General features: G+C 35.2%; 1 long non-coding RNA gene across 1 annotated transcript; it reads right to left on the minus strand.

Moving 5' to 3' along the window:
- Window positions 1–9829: 9829 nt before the first annotated feature.
- LOC142357862 (uncharacterized) lies at window positions 9830–12765 on the minus strand. The gene is made up of 2 exons (XR_012761718.1): window positions 12618–12765; window positions 9830–11775 (listed from the first exon to the last, which is right to left on the minus strand). It is a non-coding gene; the product is annotated as an uncharacterized LOC142357862 (long non-coding RNA).
- Window positions 12766–15586: the final 2821 nt, after the last annotated feature.

The raw sequence follows: 15586 nt of genomic DNA on the forward strand, positions 1-15586 counted from the left end.
CCCATTTCGCTTTGTTTTTAGATGAAATTGTCATTTGTACAGAAAAATAAATTGGAATTAGATAGAAATATGTGAATGGAAAATATAAATATTTGTCCAAATTTTGTCCAATTTCTACAGTTTTCCACCCCTTATTTGACAATTTCTTAGATATTTTTGGTAATCTCTCCGATGCTTTCACTTTTTTTGCCCTTATGTCATCATTCGGACTTTTTGGAATGAGCTTTAAATTGAACAAAAACAAAGTTAGAAATAATTCAGATCTTCGAACCAGAAGTTGTTATAGTGTTCGTAACGTTTTTTTGCATTTTAGAACATATTATGAACATTTTGAACATAATTCGAATCAATACAACTCCAATTCAATTCTTTTTCTACACCAGGTGGTATAATTTCAATGATTTTTTCGTCTCATTTTGTTCCCAGATTTTGTTAGGTACAAAAGTTGGTTATTACTTTAACTCAAACGACATTAGCAAACACGGAGGTTGGTGGCAGAGCAAATCAGCGCTGAATCAGTCTAGAGACATTCTGTTTTTCCAGATGGCCAGTACTTTTTTCATGTCCTAAAAAACGCTGGCTAGTCTTCATTTTTTAGTAAAATCTACTGGATGAAAAATATGTTCAGTTCAAGTCGTGCCAACAGTTTGGTTTTATAAGCACTTCCAACTTCCGCGTGGGTACTAGGAACATTTATTTTTGGCAACAAGTCGTAACCGCTAAGCTAAAGGCGGTTTATTGTAATTGCCTACAAACTACCTTAAGTAAAACGAGCATGTATACTACAATAGTAAGTAACAGTTATAAGCTAAAAAAGCATAACATTAATCTGCATAGACTTAATTTTGGAGTATTAGTAATTTTTGGACTATACAGGATAAGTTTAGCCGGGGCGAAGTCTATGGCCTCAACAATATAATCATAATGAAGAAAAACTGCACATAAAGAAACTTAAAATATTCTGGAGATGCAATGTGTCAGAACTGAATTAATTTTTTACTCATGAAACGTGCTGGTTCCGCGATGAAATGCTCTGAGACTCAAAACCGGCTTAATGGCTGGTTTTGAGTCTCAGTAGATTCTATCGCCACAATTGAATTTTCCAAAGTGTGTTAGAGACTGTCTTTAATTAAGTAACTGAACGGAGTGATCATATCAAGAAAATTTTATATTCTTTTCAGCTGAAGGATTTAGTAAATAAACGTTTCTGCTGGAAAGCCATGACGTTTTTATGTTAGGGACTTCTATTGATGACCTCTTATCACACTTGCTGACATACTGTTCCCGGTAATGTTTTTTTTTGTTATATTCAACAAAAAATGTATTAACAAGTGTTGCTCTATTCTGAGCACGTTTTTGCAAGCTGCTTGCAAAACTTTAGCGTATTTCATGTTTATGAATTGAAAGATATTCTTTTTGACAAAACAGTTACCAAATGATTTGTCCTTATTTCCACATTATACATGCGCTGAGAATTCCACAAGGTTTGCAGTTGAAGCATTGTTCTTGTAGAAAAGACACAAAACAAAGGATTTCGAAAAAGATATCTGTTACCAAGAAAATATTTACATTTTTCCTTGATGCAGATGTTGATCAATATAGATTTTAACAAGCATTAACTTCTTGGTCAAGGAAAATTTTTATTTTCTTTCTGGAAAATTGTAGGCTACTGCCAGCTGTAAGGACTATGTAAATTTTTTGGTTTATCTCTGTTAAAAATTTTGCAACATTTGTAAAATTACCAAATTTTGGACTAAAGGTTTTGACTATCTACGTAGGAGCCACTTAGTTTTAGCTTTTTTTAATGAAATACTGAATTTGTGATTACCAATAATTTTGCTGATGTGAAATGCAGTCGAATGTCAAATATGATTCTGTACAATAAGAAAACTTGAGGTAACTTTAGGGAAAATATTTTTTCCTCTGAACAAAAAATAACTTTTATACACGGAAGAATCATTTCCTCAAGACAAAAATGAATATTCAGCTCTTTAAAAATTTACCGTCTACTCCAGGTTTATGCTTCATTCAAACAATAAACATGAAGAGAAAACTAGCACTTTTTTCTTTTGCCGTTTTTCTCTTCGCTGTACTCAGATTTTTTTCTCATATTTGATAAAAAAACTTTCTGCACTGCTCAAAACATGCTTCGCAGCTTATTTTTCTTATTAGCACTTGGAATGAAAATCTTTTCCACAACAAAGGTTCTTAAAATATTTGCTTTGCTGTTTTCGACAGATATGGCGAGTGCCTCTCGACAAATTTTCTTAGTTTTTCATTGTTAATGAATTATGTGTTTGCTGTAAACTCTTTGAAGAGCAAGTTTGATTTGGTCGGAATTCGCCACAAAATGTGTGACAACAATCATTTAATAACTACAAGGGCGCTTCATATTCAACATTTTAGGAGTATTGTATCAATCAGCAAAATTATCCTTCAATTTATCATATAAATATATATATATATAGAAATATATATAGAGCATAAGCATCAAACTCAATCAAATCTGATCTCTTTTCTGGGCCGGTTAAAACAAATTTTTTAGATAAATAGGGCTGCCTTATCCGATCAACACTGTTTTAAATCATTGTCTACAATTAGTAATGAGAGCACATTCTGCTCAATGCTAGCACCTTGCAAGTTTTCTTGTTGAAAATTGTCTCTCTATCATTACAAACCAAAACAATTTTTTTCGGAGCGAAGATACTGCAAGTTTTTAAATGTTCTATTATCACTTCAGAACCTAATTAAACTCACATTTGTTTTTTAATCACATGTCAAATATAGAAAATATCACGGAAAATGGATGGGTGAAAAATTTTCAGTGAAGTCACAATATCATTTTAATGATGGATAATAAAAACAAAAATTTTTGGACTGCGTCTAGTCAAGATTTAAGAAGAATATTCTAGTATTTGCAAAAAAAATGATGAAACACTCAACTTTTTATCTTGAAAATTTATTACGGGCTGTAGAAATACGAAAACAGTGATTTTTGTGGTATATGTGACTAGATTTGTGACTAGATTGTTGATATATGTTTGATATTTCTTAGTAGCACCAGCAAAAAAGGGGTTTTCACAGAAGTTGAAAAGAAAGTAGAGCCATTTATTGCATCTGTAAAGAATTAAACTAACGAGTTGGATTTTTTTCTTGGCTTAGTTTTTATTTTGTTAATATGATTTTTAACAAATAGACGTACCAAAACGTAGAATTTTCACAGAATCTGTTTGGTCGATAGATTTAAATCACGGTATTTTTATGCGTTCAATTAGCCTAATTTGAACCTAACACTATTCTAGATAATATTTTTTACCGTATCTTTTTACTGCATCTGCTCATGGCTCGCCGGCCATGGCAATGCCTCAGCGGCCCGTGGAATTCGATATGATTCTATCATAACCAAACAGCAGAGAACTACGTTAACGTTCAATCCCATTTTCAGACATGGAGATTTTGTTTAGCAATCAGCTAATCAGAAAACAGTCATCTTTTTTGTCAATTGTTTTTGGCCAGCAATAGAACTTCTATATATTGGTATGCCTGTCATTTTCACTAGCGCCAGCTAAAATAGAAATCACTCTCAGCTGCAACAAGAAAGGGATCCTGGCATTCACAAGTTTCATCACAATTTTCAGTATTGACAGTCTGTTACTCTGAAGCAGAACGTACGGCAAGGTATACAAAATTACAATTTTCAATTTTTAAGAGCAAAAAAAATTTTTCTACTCGGGGACAGAAAGGGATGGTTGTTTCGTAAACTCTGAGAATATATTTGAAAAATGTCTATCTTTGAAGATCTTGTAAAATAAATGAATAGTATTTTTTGTATGAATCTGATGGATTTTTGCAAGAAATCAGAAGATAGCCATTCAAGGGGGGGGGGGGGTTGGGTGGGTGGGTGGGTAATCACCATAGAAATATGGCACTAAGGGAGCTAACGAAGTGGATCAACCGGTTAAAAAAGTAATTCTACAAACGCTCCCCAAAATCTTTTTAAAAACTAAACTCCTCCTTTATTAAAGACTCCATTTTCAAGCTATAAAACCTTCTCCGAAAGTGACCCCTGATCAGACCATTCCCATCCGGAAGCGATCTCTGGTCAGACCCTTCCCATCCGGAAGTGACCCCGTGATCAGACCATTCCCATCCGGAAGTGACCCCTGATCAGACCATTCCCATCCGGAAGTGACCCCTGATCAGAACATTCCCATCCGGAAGTGACCCCTGATCAGACCATTCCCATCCAGAAGTGACCCCTGATCAGACCATTCCCATCCGGAAGTGACCTATGACCAGAACATTCCCATCCGGAAGTGACCTATGACCAGAACATTCCCATCCGGAAGGGACCCCTGATCAGACCATTCTCATCCGGAAGTGACCCTGATCAGACCATTCCCATCCGGAAATGACCCCTGATCAGACCATTCCCATCCGGAAGTGACCCCTGATCAGACCACTCCCATCCGGAAGTGACCCCTGATCAGACAATTCCCATCCGGAAGTGACCCCTGATCAGACCATTCACATCCGGAAGTGTCATATGATCAGAACATTCCCATCCGGAAGTGACCTATGATCAGAACATTCTCATCTGAAAGTGATCCCTGATTAGACCATTCCCATCCTGAAGTGACCCCTGATCAGACCATTCCCATCCGGAAGTGACCCATGATCAGACCATTCCCATCCGGAAGTGACCCCTGATCAGAACATTCCCATCCGGAAGTGACACCTGATCAGACCATTTCCATCCGGAAGTGACCTATGATCAGAACATTCCCATCCGAAAGCGACCCCTGGTCAGACCATTCCCATCCGGAAGTGACCCCTGATCAGACCATTCCCATCCGGAAGTGACCCCTGATCAGAACATTCCCATCCGGAAGTGACCCCTGATCAGACCATTCCCATACGGAAGTGACCCCTGATCAGACCATTTCCATCCGGAAGTGACCTATGATCAGAACATTCCCATCCGAAAGTGACCCCTGATCAGACCATTCCCATCCGGAAGTGACCCTTGATCAGACCATTCACATCCGGAAGTGTCATATGATCAGAACATTCCCATCCGGAAGTGACCTATGATCAGAACATTCTCATCTGAAAGTGACCCCTGATTAGACCATTCCCATCCGGAAGTGACCCCTGATCAGACCATTCCCATCCGGAAGTGACCCATGATCAGACCATTCCCATCCGGAAGTGACCCCTGATCAGAACAATCCCATCCGGAAGTGACACCTGATCAGACCATTTCCATCCGGAAGTGACCTATGATCAGAATATTCCCATCCGAAAGTGACCCCTGATCAGACCATTCCCATCCGGAAGTGACCCCTGATCAGACCATTCCCATCCGGAAGTGACCCCTGATCAGAACATTCCCATCCGGAAGTGACCCCTGATCAGACCATTCCCATCCGGAAGTGACCCCTGATCAGAACATTCCCATCCGGAAGTGACCCCTGATCAGACCATTCACATCCGAAAGTGACCCCTGATCAGACCATTCACATCCGGAAGTGTCCCATGATCAGAACATTCCCATCCGGAAGTGACCTATGATCAGAACATTCCCATCCGGAAGTGACCCCTGATCAGACCATTCCCATCCGGAAGTGACCCCTGATCAGACCATTCCCATCCGCAAGTGACCCCTGATCAGAACATTCCCATCCGGAAGTGACCCCTGATCGGACCACTCCCATCCGGAAGTGACCCCTGATCAGACCATTCCCATCCGGAAGTGACCCCTGATCAGACCATTCACATCCCGAAGTGTCCTTTGATCAGAACATTCCCATCCGGAAGTGACCTATGATCAGACCATTACCACCCGGAAGTGACATATGATCAGAACATTCCCATCCTCAACCAAAACCCAGACCCTGTAATTATGGTCTGGGAACAAACCGTGTGCGTTGGACTTCGGATGACCAGAGGTCACTTCCGGATCGCACCTCAACCTGGATAATCACCTTTTTACTATATTGTGTAACAATTTGTCACTTAAATGTTCTGGTTGCTCTTATCGATGCAGAAACCTGTATTGTAGAATAGAATAGACAAAATTAAATCGTTGTCGGTCACCCTAGTTCTGAAATCGTCGTTTCTAAATATACGATTGTTGGTATGTTCGGTTTTTGAACAAAAGGAATCTTCGGTAGGTTTGGCTTTAAACGTTAAGAAAACGTCAGTATTACAGACTTCTTAGATTAGTTATGCTTAATTTCTCATATTGGGCAAATTTAAATTTTTCGTTTCTTTATAATTGGTTTCTCATTTTAGCTATTTTTGGCTGTTTATTATTGTTATATTTGGCTTTTGATATTGGGTATCCTCGGTTTCTTAGATTCATTATGTTTTGCTTTACACATAGGATAATCGTCGGTAAGTTTCGTTTTAAAATGTGAGCAATCGTTAGTATTTTTGGTTTTAAACGTCAAAAGTTGCCTGTATATTAGGCTTGGTAGGTTTGTTATGTTCGTTTTCTCACATTGGGTGTGTTTGGTTTCTCAGATTCCCCATGATTGGTTTTTATATCTGGCATGTTAAATTTCGAAGTTTCGGTATGTTGGGTTTTAAATTTTTAGATTATGTTGGCACAGTCGCTTTCAATTCACAGGAAATCGCGAGAAAAGGACGCCTTTCTCATTATCATATCAAGTCTAAATGATTGTGGTTCAATATGCTGACTCCTCATCAATGCTCAATAAGTCTGTTCAACTTTGTTTTTATGAACAAAAAAGTCGTATTTAATGAACAAGTTTTGTATAAGAAGGAAAGGATTTCATTATTATTTTTTTTTCAAAGAATTTACAAAGGTTGAATCTCCTGAGATTAGAACGTAATCATGACATTTTTATGATAAAACGAACTCAAATTTTGTATTATAGAATTCGAAGATTTCTTACGTTTCATACATACCGAAGCCGAGAAATCAAACATACCGACGATATATCAGGGGTTTAAACCAAACATAACGCTTATATCGTTTGCACCTGAACATACCGAATAAAACAAACATGACAGCTCTAATGGACAGACATCGGACAGACTCTAAATGAATAACTGAAAATATCAAAATTCGGATCTATTCTGTCCCCCCCCCCCCAGTGTTATTATGACCCCCAGATACAAATTATATGTTGTTATATAGCATGTTACTATGTAAGAAAATAGCACGTGCGCCTGGGGTCATAAAAAACTATGCTCACTAACCGGGGGGGGGGGGGGGGGCAAGACAGAATAGATCCCAAAATTCATTTGCAGCGTTTTTGCCGGGTCTTCTGGACCATTGCTACGCCTACGTGGCAACAATATACTTTTGATTTGGAAATGGTTCTTATTGGTAATGAATTTTATTCATCAAACGAACACTTGAAATTTCCCAGAAAATTTTGTTTACTTTGGTGAGGAAAACTAGCTCCTTCACATGAATAATAATATTGTGAGAGAAAAAAAAGCTTTGTCAACCAAAGCAAGGAAGTTTAAAATAGGAAAATTTGTGGCTGCTTATCCAATAGCATTGAGAGTTTTTTAAATTAAAAATTTAACAGACACTGATGAAGATTTGGCTCAATAAATCGCACTCACTTATTCTTGATATGATAGTGATAATTCAATTACGTTGAAACGCGACGTGTTGGGCTCAATAGTTTAAGTATACAAAGCTGCTTCTTTTCTTAGTCCTCGAAATCTGTCTCAAAGAAAAATAGTTTCATCATCTTAACGTTTTTCTATACTTTTTGACCAGATTCTAGCAATCAAGCGAATATGGATTCCGACAGTAATGTACAGCGAAAGAATTTACTTCATTTATACTTCATAGAAGAATATTCTTCATTTTTGTGGAATTAAAATAGACTTTGATTGTTCTCGGAGATTAGAGATATGGTTAGTTGGCGACAATTTTGAACAATATCGGTTCATGCCAACCATATTTTTGTTTTTTTTTTTGTGTTATGTCAAGGCCGGTTTGCATTTTTTCGGCGTTTGTTGGCAATAAGATGTCAAATTAGAGCAATGATTATAGTCAAGCTGAAGTGCTATAGCGAGAGAAAAGCAAGTAACTTTAAAAGGCGAATATTTAATTCAGTTTTTGAAGTGAAGTCAGAAACTGGTGTTTGAACCAGTTTCTGATTTTCAGTTTGTTTTTTTTTTCAATGCGGCAATTTGAATCCTGTTTGCACTGTTTTCAGTGTTGATTTTGCCTGAATGCTAATCAAAATGATACCTGTATTTGAACCTTGCTTAGTTGTAATTTCTGAAAATATGTTGTAAAGTTGCTTAGTTGCCCTTTCAGAATTCCTGAAAGGGTTGCTACTTGTTTTTCAAATCTTGGGAATTTGTAGACTCAATAAAAAACATGTGGCACGTTTTTTGTTTCTTCTGCGTTGGGAGTTTTTTCTCGTTTTAACTTGATTAAAATAATTGTTAAAATAAAATATCAGTTGTTTTTTTCAACCTTATTTTACGTTATTGTCTTGTTGTTTTGCACTCTATCCTGATAATAACGGATAAAATTAGCCATCAATTGCAACAAAATTTGCTTCATTTATTGTGTTTAACAGTTCTTAGGAACAAACATTTGTTTTCGAACAGTTGGTGCTATTTTTTGTTCCACCTTTTGGTATGGTGATAATTTGATCTCTCTGTCCCTTAGAATAACTAGTGAAGAATTTACTGTGTTTCTTGTGTAGTTGTTTCCTGTTCTTAAAGATTTCAGTATAAGAAGTCACGTGTTTTGATGGTTTCCACGTCCAAAAATTACAAAAAAAACTATTGTTGTTTTTCTGCTTTGATATTTTCGTTGTGTAAGTGGGGCCATATGCTCTGCCAACAATCAATCCATAGTTAATGAAAAAATCTCAACAGTCAGATAATTCAATCTTTCATTTCTTTGAATTGTTGTTGGAGAGTTGTCCGGCTAGGTGTCACTTCTCTGCAACCAATAGCAGGAAGCTAATTGATTGTAGTTTTTTTTAATTTCATTATTATGCTGTCGCCGATGTATTCAAGTCCTCCTCCTGTCAGACAACCATTTTGAGCATCAAATTAAGTTGGCACCTCTAGATTAACGAGTACAAAATTCTTTCAAAACTGTACTTAAATTTGAGTCGAAAACTGAAAACTTAAATTTGATAATCAAGGGGGTGATAAATTACTTATGAAATTCAGTGTAGATTGTGGTTTCCTTTTCAGAGCTGTTTGGGGACTTTACAGTAACGCCAATTTTGACTGATGGTGGGGATTATTTTCGATTTGCTACCTTAATACATGCGGGACTGCCAGAAATCTAAAATAATTGAGTTGTATTCAAAGTTTAGTCTTGTGATATTGAGCCTAAACGAAATCCTAGAGGACAAAATCAGTCGAAGTTATTTATTTCACGCCTGCCTTTGCGGTGTAATGTTTGTTTGATAATAATGCTTGCGGATGTGAAATGTTAGAGAGACTGTATTTGTAGAAAAAAAAGACGCGAACAATTCCTGATTGAGTAGTGAACAAAAAATGGGCGAACAACATTTAAATGAAATATTTTGTAAATATCGGGCAAAAAAACATGACAGGATTAGATTAGAACAAATTCAGATTTGATGTTAAAACAAAAAAAGCGAGAAAATTAACTGAAAAGCCGTTCCAATTGACATTACATCTCGAAAGCATTTAACCTCTGAACCTGTAAAATAGAAATCTGTTCATTTTTGAGTTTTCAGAAATCAAATGACCATAATCCCATCGCAAAAACCTTCCCTGAATAACGATTTTGAAGTCACTTGTGAAAAGAGATCGGCTTTTTTTAGCAAACATAAAAAGCTAAATTGAACAAATAATCTTCATCGAAACCTGCTCAGTTTAATGTAACATAATTAGTTCCAACGGTTATTTAGTTCTGAGGCAACGTTGATCGATTTTAAAAAATTTTGTGTTCCAGTCTGTCATTTTTGTGAGTTATGATTGAATTCTTTTATTTTTCATCCTCGTTGCTTGAAATTTTTCACAGTAACATTTGAACACAATAATTAAAGCATGATTCGAATACGCTCTCGAAAACAAAGATAAACCCAAAAATACTCCATCGTCCACTCAAGCTGGCTCCAGATACCCCTTCTTTAGTCTCTTCGTGTCAGTTTCAAGGTCATCATCAGACATACTGTCCTCGCTATCAGACAAAAAAATAACCCCTAACCTGTCAGGCCGCTGAGCGTAAAATTGCTTGAAATCTTTGCTAAGGTAAAATGGATTGGCAACGGGGGGCTTGAAATTAGAGACGAACAATTGACTAATTCTGTCTGGCCTTGGAGCATAGAATTCTTTAAAATCTGGGCAAAGATAAAATCGGTCAATTGAAATTTCGTCAGAATTTGTTCCCGATCTTTCCTCGCTAATTTCTTCTTCGTTGTTTTGAAAGTCATTGTTTGTTACCCAAAAATCTCTAGAATAAAGTTGATATTGTAAGTTTGAAATTTCTTGATGACTTTGGCATTTTCGAGAAGGTTTTAATCTCGTATTGGAAATTTTGCTAATATTTGTTATAGTGTGCCTTTTAACTGTTCTTTTGGCTTGCAAAAGATCATCGGTTCTTGATTGACGTTGAATTTCTTGATAGCCGAAATTGTGAATAAATTCAAAATCAGTATCGCAGAACTCTGAGAAATTTGGAGTGACGTAACTCGAACCAGTGCTCTTTCGCGTTTGTTCAGTTTCGTCGGACTCCATATGAACTCATTCACCGATGGCGAGATTTGTGATTAATAACGATCTATTTTTCTAGGACCAGTTTTTTGACGAAAATAGATCTTTCCATCTGATATTTGGAAAGATTCACTCGTTTGAAAAAGGTGAGAGAGAATATTTAGCTCACTATCTTTTACAGCATGAAAGACTGAATGTTAACAAGGAAATAATGAAATTAAGGCATCGATAATTTGCCTAAGGATAGATAAAAACTAAAATCAGTACAGTTTCACGAGCTTCAGAAAGCAATAAAAAAGTATGAAGATTGTAATGAATATAATTAACAGCCCAGACTGAATGTCAAGTCTTAGTAATTACTGAGTCAGGCAAATTGCAGTTTTTGGACCAGTTTTGTTTCAGAGCCCTGATCCTCGTATGGTTTAAAAATGGCACGTCTGGAATCAGGCCTTAGGTCTTCGCAAGTCTTGGGTCCAGTTTTGACTAAGACCTGACAAGTGTTAAGTCAATTCTTGGCAAAACTTGACAAGATATGACCGATTCCTGCTAATTCGTTGCACGCCTTTTGACTCGAATTAAAACGTGATCAGCACTGATTTGTCAACCCAACACCTGTTTTTCATTGTACTGAGCAAGACAAGGAACTTGTTCCGGGAGCAAAGTAACTTTGATAGCGCTAACCGAAAAAAATTTGTCCTAAAAAATAGTCCATCATAAAAAGTTTATGCAGACCTTATAACATTATTGCAGGCAATTTATCTCAAAATTGAGCCGAGAATTAGCAATAATCAAAAATATTTGATGAAAGTTGTATGATTAGCTTTTATTGAAATGAAATGATTAGAGGTAAAATTTAAAGCAATAACTTTATTAATTTTCTGTCAAACGTGAAGAAACGTTCCACAGAAGAATAATAGTTCCCAAGTACAGAATGAGCATTCGATAAGTTGCGCTAATAAATACAGATATACGCTAAAATAATTTCGACTGACAAAAAATAAAATTACTTTTAATCTAGATATTCAAATGTGAACTCATTAAATGAACATAATCGCTTCTTCAAGAGTGCTCCAAAGTAATTGAAGAATTATTTACTCGCAGGCTGCCATTTCGTAACTTACGACATCAGTTTTTATGTACAAAGCATAGAAACGACATTCATTTTAAATTTGAATGTCGTTTTAAATTTGAATGGACATTTTAAACGACAAATGAATTTTTCAACAAACCATTGTCAAAATTGCATCTAAATTGCAACATCTCTAATATAAATTTTGCCTTCATCTTTGAATGGGAAAACTTTCTTGCTCGTTTTCGTGCAGTCCGAAAGTTTTCTCCTAAGCATTCTTTATGTCCGCTTTTGAAAAGCAGTTCAGGACTCCAATTGTAAGTTTTTGTGAATTAAAACATCAGGATAAAAAAGTATCCCCGCAGCTTCTAAAATTACATAGAAAAATTTTTGTTTGGAAACCTGAATTTTTTAAGTCATTATATTTACTTCTATAAAAAATGGAATCAATTCTTCTTAAAAAGCGTTTGAAAGTTGACAAAAAAAATTGGACACAATGAACAACACACAAAATAAACAGACAAATAAAAAGGCAGCCGAAACTCAAAGAAAAACAGTTTTGTATAACCTAAGCTTACTGTCCGTCAGATAGCTTTTTTTAAAAAAAATTACTGTAGTTTTCATTTAACTGACTTTCCGTTTTTGCTCTATTACAGTCTTTCTCTGAAAAAAACCAGTGTTAATAAAAAGGCAGCTGAGAACAGGCCGTTGTGACCTAATGCTGTTCCGCTGCGATTACGCAGGAACAAACTATTTATATTTTTTCACTGTTCGGAACTTTACTTATATCCCAGAATTTGAATTTATTTTTTTGGTAATTTCAACGAAATGTATAAAGCACCGGTTCAGGTCAATTATCAAAAGATATATAGATTTTTGCAATGGTTATCAAAAATTAATACAATGAAGAGCTTCAGTTTGTTATTCAGAATTAAAAATTGAACGCGACTATTAGCTATCGATGATTTGAGTTTTGAAACCATTAAAAATAAAAGAAACATAATTGGTTTTGATTAAAGCTAGCGTTGATTATGCGAGCATTTTGAAGCTAAATGAAGCTGAATAAATGAATGAAAACAAAGAAATTGACGCAAATGTGGGTACCGACAAAAGTACAAAAATGAAAACTATTAATTTAATCGACGTAAAGTAAGTATTCATCGAAAACTTGGAATCAAATACAGTTAGAAATCTGCACCAAATTATTCAAAATGTCCAAGAGAATCTTTAATGAGTTTCATTACACGCAAAATTTTAAAAAATGATATACACAAAACACGCAAACACAATTCATGAAAAGAAAAAACATCATTTTTGCACCGTGAGTTGTGAGCAACTTTGTGAATAAACTGCCAAAATAATTCAACCAAAACATTCTGTTTACAAATGATTTCTTAAACTCTTTTAAAGTATGCTTATACAATTTTCAAGATAATTGTGCCTCAGCAAAAGTTGATCACTCAAATTTAACAAGAGTAGAGTAAGATTTTGGTATTAAAAGTTAGGGAACGATTTCAATGTGTCAATATAGAAGTTTTTGAAGAAAGTTACTCGCTTGTTTATTTTAACTTAAAAAAATATTGAGTTGCGAGACATGAAAACAAATGAAAAAGACTTATGCGGGGAAAGTTTTGACAAATTCATGAGTGGTGTCGATGTCCTTTTCCTGGTCTCTTCAAAACTGATCTTAAAAATTTCAAGCAACAAAAAAAAACGATCAACAGGATTTTGTGTTGTTAAATAACGTCTTCAAAATGTCATGCTACTTCTTCAAATCAAGATTTTTAGGTCATTTTCAATTTGTTCAGCGCTCACTAGTAACACTCTTCGAACCTATTTTTTGTGCGTTGAGGTTATTTTTTTGTTCTTTGAAAGCTAAAAATCAGTTTCATAGAAGGTGAAAAATTTCGACTTTTAAAAATTATCTACATATGCATGTGCTGAAGGCTTTAAAAATTTGTGATCTAAAATGAAAAACGCGGTTATTTTTGTGCTCACTCATTTTGACTGGTATGCAAGTCCAACTCAAATGTACACACTTACACGCTTAAGTTATGTTTTTCCGAAAACAGAACCAACTCTTAGCACATTTTCGAGAACTTTTTGGGAATTTTGCAAACTTATATGCTGAGAACAAAATGAAAGCAAAAAGAAATTCAATTACAAATTTTTTTGTACCGAATTTTTTTTGCACGACTAATTCATGAAGACTCTGCTTTGAACACGAGAAAAAAATTGAAATAAAGACAAAAACAGTACAACCAATATTTATCGTTTTATAATAGAGTGCAAAAAAAACAACAGTGTTCTGCAGGAAGGCAAACCCTAGAGATAACAAATTTTCTACAATGTGTTCTTTTAAATCTTTTTAGGCCAATTTTTTAATCCAGTTCGTTTTTGTATTTATTTTCTATTTGTTCTTCACTGAAATGAAAGTACGGAAATATACCTCTTTTTGGCGATTACTGATAAATCAGAAAAAACAAAGAAAAAAACTGTTGGATTTTTGATATTGATTGTGCTTTTCTCAAAGACCATACAGATACCTACCAATTAGATTGTTTTGCCGTTCTTACTTTTTCTCTTCCCTCCCAATACGCCCGGTTCGATTTCGAATGGTTCACTTGTAAGAAGTTGCAAGTTTCTTGTAAGTTCTTTCAAGGCGATGCATCGCCTTGCAACTTTCTCTTCCAAAAACTTACAAACTCTTACAAGTTTACCATCCGACTTGCAAGTTCTTACAAGTTAATTACTTAAATTACAAGGCTCCTACAAGTTAACCATTCGACTTAAAAAGCTCTTGAAAATTAATCATTCAACTTGCACGTTCTTACGAGTTAGGCATTCGACTTAGATAATTTCTTACATAAGTTCTGTGAATATAAATTCTTACCAGATAACTTTTCTGTCTATATTGTAGCAAAGAACAATAAAAGTTGCAGGAAAAGATTGTAAAGAGATGCTTCAAAAAATTCTGGAAAAGTGTGAATTGAAATTATAAAACAAAAATTGGCAAAAAAGTGAAGGGTCACGGAATTATTTTGAGAAAATGCTGAAATATGAATTGGAAACTTCAATCAAAATCAAGCAATCGGGAAGAAGTCAATTGAGATCTACTGTTCATTAATTGAATTGCAAAAGGACTTCTTTAGTTGATAAAATTGAGAAGTAAACATTTTATCCTCTTTGGTTACATTGTAATATGTTATCCAAATTGAGCAACTAACTCTCACGCGTGTTAAATGACTGAGTGTTAAATGACTGAGTGTTAAATTGAATTAACCAATAAGTGTCCAGCTCCACCGGAACGAACTTGCAAGAAAATTAAAAGTTAGCCATTCGAATTGCAAGTTCTCATAAGTTAACCATTCGACTTGCAAGTTCTTACAAGTTAATCATCTTTAGCAAGAAACTTACAGGTTCCTACAATTTGACCATTCGGTCTCAACGCTGGCGCCATTAAAGTGAATAAAAAATTTGTACTGAGCAAAGTAAATTTGTTGTTTTGGATTGTGGTTTTTTTGAGGATACATGAAGTTCTTTTAAACCAAGCAAGTGATTGAACCGCTCGAAAACCGCTCAAAAACTGGAACGTTTTTTATTCGGTTTCCTGTTTCAATATTACTCTTTGAAGTATCCCGTTTTTTAAGCAATTCAGATTACGCAATGGGTTCATAAATGATGCCATTTCTTTTGTTTGCAGCATATAATTGTATAACTGATTGGATGAAAATAACAATTGGGATGAGTTACTTAAAATTTGTGCCATCCGACTAGTTTGTTGTATTCTAGTTCTCCGTACATTCTACA

This window comes from Convolutriloba macropyga, unplaced genomic scaffold (genome assembly GCF_964194025.1).
Source record: "Convolutriloba macropyga unplaced genomic scaffold, txConMacr16.3 SCAFFOLD_2373, whole genome shotgun sequence".
In the NCBI taxonomy this organism is placed as follows: domain Eukaryota; kingdom Metazoa; phylum Xenacoelomorpha; order Acoela; family Convolutidae; genus Convolutriloba; species Convolutriloba macropyga.